At 38.4% G+C, this 9645-nt stretch overlaps 1 pseudogene; it reads right to left on the bottom strand.

Annotated features, from left to right (window-relative positions):
- Positions 1 to 3176: 3176 nt before the first annotated feature.
- Positions 3177 to 9309, bottom strand: LOC111757445 (DNA endonuclease RBBP8-like; annotated as a pseudogene).
- Positions 9310 to 9645: the final 336 nt, after the last annotated feature.

Raw genomic sequence — 9645 nt, forward strand, 5'->3', positions numbered from 1 at the left:
TTACCTATAAAAGCCTCAAGTTTATCCTTCTTTATAGCTGAGCAGTGTCCATTGTATAAAAATGCCACACCTTGTTTATCCATTCCATGGTTGATTTAGCTATTACAAACTGTGCTGCTGTAAACATGGATGTGCATATATCGCTGTGGTATGATATTTTCAGTTCTTCTGGGAAAACATCTAGCAGGAGAATAGCTGGATTGAATGGGACCTCCAATCCTAGTTTTAGTTTTTTGAGGAGAGGAAGTTGAGGCACTAACCCTGTTAAACGAGGGTGAGTAATGTTGATATTACCGCATGTGTGTGAGTGTGGCAGGACATGGGCAGATGTGGGGATATTCCTCCATTTTTTCATTCTAGAGCTACAGTAGTTCTACTAACTCCTCTCACTGATTTCCACAGCGGTGGTACCAGTTTACATTCTCACCAACAGTGGAGAAGGGTTCCTTTTTCCCTAGAGCCCTGCCAGCATTTGTTATTGGTTGAGTTCTTGATGATAGATTTGGCAAACTTTTCATCCACAGCTCTACAATTGTGTTACAAACACAGCTGGAGCCATCCTCCCCACAAGAACACAAACACGGCCCAGAATTGTGGAAGGAGTTAACTTCACAAACTGAGGTGCCACTACATTGTCTTTAATAAATGTCACCAACGGCCCACTGTGTATCTAAGGCTCAGTTCCCATCTGTGGTGCTGTCACATGTGGTAGAGCCTTGGGAAGTGGGGCCTGGGGAAAGAAGTAAGTGACTCAGAACACAATTTCAGAAGTGATTTTGGGACACGGCTCCTCCTCGTTCCTCTCTCGCACTCTGCTTCCTGGATCTTTTCACATAGTTTTGTGAGTGAATACTGATTTGGGTCTCTGATGTCAAACTGTAACACTGAGTTGGGATGCAAGGTCCAGCAAACTGAAATATGCACTGTGCCATTTGCCACCCTATTTTCAAACATAGTAGCATCAGGGCAAGTACTCTTATCAACAGGAGCAACACTGTCATGTGGCTTAGCTGGGGCGATGCTAGTGAAGGGATGCTCCTTCCAGCTGCTTATAGGTAACAGGCAGCCACAACAAGGGGCCAGATGTGCTCCTGTACACATATGAGACACACGGGGATGACTGCAAAACCGCAGATTGTCGGGGAGGGAGGCTAATGACTGTCACTCAGGAAGTTGAGGCACTAACCCTGTGAAAAGAGGGCGAGTAATGTTGACATTACCACATGCTGAGCAAACAAGTGATGTGTGTGAGTGTGGCAGGACATGGGGCAGATGTGGAGATATTCCTCCATTTTTTCATTCTAGAGCTACATTAGCTCTACTAATTCCTCTCTGCATATATTTGTGGAGACCAACTGTGTTTTCTCCTCAAATTTATAATTATCAAAAAAGTAAATAACTCATCATACAAAGTCACAGTAATTGTTGCTTTAAAGGTGCAAAAGCAAGAAAGTATATAAACATCCACATATTAATTTTTTTTTTTTTTTGTCTTTTTGAACTCACTATGCAGTTCAGGCTGGCTTGGAACTCACTTTGCAGTCTAGGTTGGTCTCAAACTCACAACGATCCTCCTGCCTCAGCCTCCCGAGTGCTGGGATCACAGGTGTATACCACCACACCCAGCTAATATCTACATTTTAAAGTCACTTACATGGTAGGTAAATACCATTTAAAGACATTTTTAATGGAAAACTCACTTATAAATCAATTTACAGAAGATTTTAAAATGCAATGTTTTAATACCAACTTTAGGTATCTAGAAGGATAAAAACTGTTATCTAGTCTTCTGGTTTAAGCCTCTGTATCTTCTGCTTCTTACCTTTCGGAGAAAACGTTGCTTTGTAAGACTTCTGTCTCATTGGATGAAAGCAAAGATTTTCCTTAATGTAAGGAAAATTTCTCTTTCCACAGAAATGTAAGTGGGAAGAAAACTACCAGAAATTCCTTGTTGAATAGGGTAGAATATAAAATCAGTGAGGGTCCTGAGCAGAAAACCAACTTCTTTTCTCTTCTGAGGGAATACCTGTGCAATAAATTTCACATTTCTTATATTGTGCCCAAACAATTTCTTCCATTTTTTTTTCTGAACTACCTCAATCTCAGGGAAATTCTATAAACTGGTCTCTCATTATCTTTAAAATATGGCTCTGCAAATGCTTTCTGCTGTGACTTTATTTTGTTTATCATAATAGTAAAACCTTGATTTGTGAGCATAATTCATTCAGTAAACATTCTTGTAATCCAAAACCCTTCTGTATCAAAGTGAATTTCTCCATAAGAGTTCATATAAACTCAAATGATTCATTCTACTACTCAAAAATGATAATACTGTAATATAATAAAAATAATAAGAAAATACAAAGAAAAATAAACAAATTAACCTGCACTTAGCTTTGTGAGGGAGACAGAAGAAGAGACAAGAATTAGAACACTCTCAGTCACAAAGGGAATCACTGCTTTTTTTTTTAGGTACTAGGGATCAAACTCACGACTGCGCACTTGGCAAGGCAGGTGCTTATGCCACTGAGCTAAATCTCCAACCCATAATCGTTGCTTTCTATTGGCTCAATGGAATCTTTTTCTTTTTGTGCATGTTTTTTTTTAATTTTATTTAAGGAGAAAAAGAAAAAAAAACAGAAAAAAGGTACAAGTTATACAGAATTTCAGAAAAAATAAACATTAGGAAATCAATCTTTTTATGCATGTTTAATAAGGAGCTTATGCAATAACACTTGCTTTTGCCTCCTTTTGATGATTTTGCAGAAATGTGACATTGCATTGTTGTTAAACAGATTCATCACTCACACTGCTACAGCTTATTTTAAGTGGTGCTTTCTACAAAATTTTGCACTGTTTCCTACATTTTACATGTACCTTTAATCCCATGGAAGTGAAGGTTCCTAGACAGAAAGACAAAGAAGGGAGAAGAACCATTGGCTCACTTGTGATCACATGATGTTCAGTATCATGCACTAGTTGCTTTGCAAGGCATAGCTAATTTATCAAGTTAAAATTTCTTAGAAATGTTTTCTCATCTTGCAGAACACTCACAGAACAAGTTACTCACAGTCCAAGGTTTCACTGTAAAGTATGTGTGTTTCATGTGTGTGTTTGTGTGTGTGTGTGTGTGTGTGCGTGTGTGTGTAGCAGCACATAATTCTCCAGTACATTCACTAAGAAACACTGTCTACCAAACAAGGCTCATCCTTGTCATGTGTTGTTCAATCAAACATAACTTACACACTATCATTCATTTTTCTTTTTCTATTTGGCCATTCTTCCTCTTTTTTGCTCTTGCTTCTTCACTTTCGTGACTAACACACAGTCCAGGCCAACTCTCTCTCCTCCTAATCTGGACTACCGCCATCCTTTTATCTATTATGGTTATATCTGTTCCATGCTGACAGATTCCTTCTCCTGGACCTGTACTCCCCTCGTTCTCAAAGAATGCACCTTGGTTGTTTGGCCTTGCCTTAGCAAATCTGCAGGGATTTAATTGGAGAATAAATTCATGTTCTCCAATGGACTGACCTATTCTTTATTTTTATTGGCCCATGAGAACCAGCATCCTTCATATCATCAAAAAGTTTTCTGCCTCCAAACTTTCTTGTAAACATAAAGAGATTTTGAAGACAGCTACTTTCTTTTTTACAGTAAGTTCTCAACTTACAAATACTTGAGTTTTGAACTTTCACAGATACGGATGAACCTTGCTTTACAGACATTCATAGATACAAACAAATCGTGTAAGTAGTTCACATATCTGCAGGCCTTTGTCACAGTCATGCTGCTGCGCGCGTACTGCACAGTGTGACAGGGTATAGGAGTGTAGTGCTCAGTCAGAGCCCAGGATGCCCAGGAGCAAGAGGAAAAGCAGAGGACTGCTAGGAAGTGCAAAGCAATAACCATGGAAACAAGAGTAAAAATAATTGAGAGATTCGACCAAGACAAAAAGCTGGTAGAGATCGCTCATTCATGTAATACAAATTGAACATTGGCACAATTCTGAAGAACAAGGACAAGATCATGGAACACGAGGAGGGTTTTTAGGCTTTACATTGTATATTTGTCTCAATGTTGCTTAAGACTCACTTTGTCAGACTTAGAAGCAAATCTGACTAGGGAACGTTCTCCCAGAATGGAACTGGTTCATATACTGGGAACTTACTATATAGGTCATGATGCTTTATTGTCTGGAGAGGTTCACTCAGGCTGGGGGAAGCTCTCCTGTAAACAGGACTCCTCTGGAGAACCCGTGGGTGTGATGTAGCATCCCCTCCACCAAGGCCTTACAGTGTAAGGAAGAGCCCTGTGCAGTGGATTTAGAAGCTGCATAGAGGTCATCGCTTAAATCTGGTTTCAAAGGTCTCATTTGCTTCACTCCTCTCTTAATAATGACAGCCGAAAACTGATCAGACAAATCCAGAGGATTTTCATGACATGATCTCCGTTCGTGGAAAACTGACTATGCACTGAAAAAAGAGGAGTTTTTTCTTTATCAAAATAGGGTTTGGCATAGCTACTTCATGTCTGCTTTCTTCCTTTTGGATGTTCTGTCTCCCTGTGATTTCAAGACAATATACGTTCATCAATAATTGCATCTTTAGTGATCAGTATTCTCCTGTTCCTGTATGAATTCACGTATATTGTAAGATCTGGTTACTAGGAGACGATTGGCTAATGACCACGTCCACTTCAGACCCAAGACTATGATCTCTGAAAAGGACACTATCTTCTTCAGATTTTGATGTAGTTTTCTCTGGTCTAGAAATGGAAATGCTGCTAAAAGAGGATTGTTCATATGGCTTTTTTTCATGGGTTTTAAATAGAAGGGGACAAATTTGCCAAGTAGCCAAAATACTTTTTACATTTGAAGTAGCTCCAGATACAGAGATGACACTCAAGTAGTCAATTCTCCTTGAAAACTCTTTAAAGCAGAACCTAAAAATTATAAACTGGGCCAGGGATTTAGGTCAGTGGCACAAGCGCCTGCTTGGCAAACATGAGGTTGTGAGTTCGATCCCCAGTATAAAAAAATCATAAACTATCTTCAGTATTTTTTATGGGCTCCTCACAGGCTGTCTTCCGGGAGCTCATCCAGGTGGTGGTAAAGCTCATAGGACCTTGAGATTCAGATTCCTCTCAAACACTAAGTCCATGCATTTCAGCAATGACTGTAATGAATTAAAAGATGACTTATCTGTGGGGTGATTGCTTGCTCCATGCGTTTTAGCCATTCAAGCTTCACTTTTCCTCACATCCACGCTTGGTTGCTTGATGCTATTGATCATTCTCAATTTACTGATTCAGTTGTTCAGAAAGCTTTTAGTTGTTCTTACAGAGAATTCTTTTCATTCATAAGCTCAGTAATAAGTTTAAGATTTTTCCGGCAGGTATTTTCAAACTTCCGCTGCATTTTCTGTATATGTTCTTCAGTTACTACACAGTGATCACATAAGCATGTCAGTAACCAATCTTCTCAAACTTTAATGGTTTCCATTGCTTTCTTAGCTGATGACTTTTAGTGAAGAATTCTTCCAGACTCTGTGCATCTAAAATTCATTCCTACTTCACTGTAGTTAATCCTACGTCTAAACCTTGTACTTCTTTGTTGTAATATTCTTTTAATTTTGTTCAAAGTTCTTTAAAGTCATTAGATACCTCTACAAAACCAGTGCTTCCACAATTACTTACAGAGATGTTTATATCATCTCGTAGGCCCCATACTTCCATTTGTACAGTTTTCTGATTTTTTCTATTACACTTTATATGCCTCAAGTTGTCCTTGAACAGTTGAAGTACCCAATAGCTGAGCACAACTCCAGACCAGAGGTAGCTGCCTGGTCCCAGCTCTTGGGTTGGGAGGTGGGAGTGGATCCTTTTTACGTCTTACAGGACCATCTGGATTTCTCCAAAGTCACTATAGGGAAGCAGATGCCTGCTAGGCCTGTGAACCAACTGCAGTTCACTGTTCTCCCCTGCCAAACCCTCGGTGGAGCCCCAGCTGTGGTTTTGAAATTAATTCTGTGCGTATCTCACCACACTGTTTATCTCAATTCAGAGATGGAGCCTGAATTTAAAACATGAAACTACTGGTATTGTCTTTTTTTCTCATATGTGCCTTTAGAAAAACAGTTGTATAAAATGGATCCAAAGAATTATTAGAATACTGATCATTCTTGTGCATAAGTGATGCCACTATTTTTGAATTCTTACAGGGTTTCATGCTGAATGGGACTATAATGCAAAATAACTTTCTCTTCCTCAGGACTGCTTTATATTTTAGGCTCTGTAGGACTATTTTCTAGGAATCTCATGTAGATAATTATAACCATAAAGAGCAAAGCATGAAGTCAAACTAATTGAACTCATAGTGAACTCATACACATTCTTTTAAGAAACTGTCATCTTAATTTTCTTCAGAAAGATGCTTTTTTTAGGGAGTTAATTGGGAGGAGGAATTAGCCAAATCAGTGCATATATTAAAACTGTATGTTCTTGGGGGAGATGATGAAACTCTAAAGGTGGGTATTGGTGATGGCTGCATACAGTGTGAGTGAAGTTAGAGCCACTGAACTATGCATTTAAAACAGCTGGAAAGGTAAATCTTAGGGCATGTATATTTCACCACAATAAATATACTTGAAAAAACCATTTTCCCTCTGTTAAATCAAATTTTAAAATAATCTCCAAACCAAGCTTCAACTTTCAACATATATCATTTGGTCCAAACCTCAAGTAACTACCACAGTAGTGGTTTCTACCTTGCTGCCAAATCTTTCTGAAAATATTTGGCTTGCTTTTGAAAGATGATATTTATTGGACTCAAGAAATATAACTCATGTCCTTACTGATTTATTAAAATAAGAGAAAAAAAAACTGTCTCAGTTGAGCTCAATGTCATACCACAAGCCCTAAGAAAATGACTATTGCTTTCCAGCAATAAGCGTTCAATACATGCATTTATTTAATTTGCCAGTTATTTCCCCCAGAGATGTCATATGGCTGCTCTTAATTTATACATGTTAAAGTGCTTTAGTTGATGTTCAGACCTGCATGAATCATTTGTATGGAAAGTTGGTTAATGTTCAATGTTCATCTTCAGGTCAAAGTTTACACACAGATTACATTCAGTTCTCCTCCATTGGGATCAATGTTCAACACAGAGCTGATGGCTCATGATCAAAGATATTGTTGTCAAACATCTCATAGGAGTCGTAAGTTAAATGGCTGAGTGTTTTTAATGTAAAACTGAAGTAGGTTTATATCGATCATAGCTTCAGAATGTTTTCCATGCTTTTCTCTCGTTTTTTAAAGTAAAAAATAATTCTGCAGTAGAAGTAGGTGTAATTATTAAATGTTTCATTGGTTAAATTTTCCTTTAAATGACACTGTTACAAACAATTTAATATAAATCCAGCCAGTTGTAGGTATTTTTATTAATTTAAATATGTGTATAATTCTGACTTACACAAAGTAATTATTATCAACTAAATTCCAAAAGTTTGTTGCAAAAATATTATTTCAAGTCTTGGTCAGTGATACTTGGTCAGTGATGCTTGGTCAGTGATGCTTATTTTGTTTATCCCCCAAAAAGTTCTATTTTGTGCCAATGCAATTTATGACATAACTCGACCATGTAGCTACAACTGTTGATGACGATTATAGAAATATTTTAATTTTTATTGAATGCCCTCTGATCAAATAGATCACTTCTTCAGAATATCATGTTTAACTTTTTCTTTTAAGATATAGTGGCCTCATCCTATGGTTTAAATTATTGTCCTTTATATCTACTTAATGGTATGGATATCTAGCATTAACAATGGTCCTAGGCACTGTTCAAAATATTTCAGGGTCCTTGGCAACCCACTCGGGACCCCTTGTGTCTCTCTCTCAGACAGAAGCATTCTTTCTCCAATAGATACATTCAGATCTTTTAAAAATTCATATAAATTATATATTTAATTCTCACAAACATATTATGGGGTATTATGTGTGTATGTATGTGTTATTATTATAGCTATCTCTATTAAAATGTGGAATCTTCCCACATTTCTATCACTAATAATTGGCAGAGTCTGGGCTTGAATGCAGGCAGTCTATCTTAAAGGTTTCTAAGTTTAGTAAATTTCCTGCTTACACCCAGCTTCCTCTCTTGGCATTTGCCTCTCAGCACTCTGTGCTCATATATCATAAGGGCTCCACTGCGGACTATGTGTTTTCTTTATGGCTAACAGTGAAAGTTGTATGGTTAGTTCCTTATTCATTTGCTTTCCTGTGAGTTGCTGGGTCTGGGATTCTGGATCAGTTACGACTATCAGCCAGCAAGGGTTGTTAAAGTGACTTTTTCAATTAGAAATCAGCATTTGCAAAGATACAATGGAACAAAAGATACCATGTAGATTTTTGAATTATTCCTTATGGTTTATATCTTAGATATCCCCCAAAACCTCACTCAATCACAGTAGGAGCTTGGAAGGTGACTGTGTCAAAGGAGCACTGCAGCTGACTTATGGTAAAAGGGGGTCCTCACCAGAAGAGGCGAGTCATGGCTGCATGACCTAGAAGGCTCTCTCTCTCTCCAGCTACTTTCTTGACTCTCATTCCCTGCCATCATGCAGCTTTCCCTCCACCATGCCCTTTGCCTCAGCACAGTCAACTATGGATTAATGCTTCTTTCTATAAACTGTGAGCCAAAGTAAAGATTTTCTCATTTAAATTGTGGGTGTTGGGTACTGTTTCCCAGCCATGAGGAAGGTGACTAAGACATAGTGAGATAGTTAAAAGCCACAGTTCAAAATCATTCCAAATTTGTCTGGTGAAACTACTGGTGGCAAGGATGAAAACAGAGGCTATGTCTCCTGACTCCCCACTAAATGCTCTCAAAAGTTCATCGTCTAATACGGGGTACAAGGAAACGAAAAGAGTATAAAACTGAAAATGTGGTTGTGTTCGTCCATTTCGTACTATTAAAACACATAATCAGGGTAGTTTATAAAGTAAAGAAATCTTCTAATTCACCGTTTTGGATATTGAAGAGCATGACACTAACCTCTGCTTGGCTCTGGTGAGGGCCTCATGTCAGAGATCATCACTGTGTTGAGAAAATGTGGAAAGGGGCCCCAGAGAAGTACCAGAGTCCCTTATTGCAGCCTATTCTTGTGGGAACTAATATAGGCCCAGGAGACCTGACTTAATCCTTTCCAAAAGTGGTGTCTCATGAACCCATTACCTTCCATGGACCTCACTTTTCAGTGGTTTCACCACCCCAACACTGCCACAATGGAGACCAAGTCGCCACATGACTCGTTGAAAGACACCTTTAGAGTTGTAGAGATAAGGACAGAATGAAAAAGGCAAATGGAGAGATTAAAAAATGTTTCCCAAAGGAGATGATTCCAGCTAGTAAAAAAGAGAAGAATTCTCCATGTAATGAAACTAACATGCAATACATTACAAGTAGAGCACTCTGAAAACAGATTGTCTAAGTAAGCTAGACAGTGGGAAGGAGGAAGCTGAAGGGGAAAAAAGTGCCTACTGAGGAGTTAATAGGATGACACTGGAGAATGTTACGCAAAACAGTGCTGTGATTTAATTTGCACTTTAGAAGGAATGTTCCAGAAGGAGAATGTGTTGGAA

The sequence above is a fragment of the Cavia porcellus genome, unplaced genomic scaffold (assembly GCF_034190915.1).
Source record: "Cavia porcellus strain 051 isolate PalLab524CR breed Dunkin Hartley unplaced genomic scaffold, mCavPor4.1 scaffold_4, whole genome shotgun sequence".
Lineage (NCBI taxonomy): Eukaryota > Metazoa > Chordata > Mammalia > Rodentia > Caviidae > Cavia > Cavia porcellus.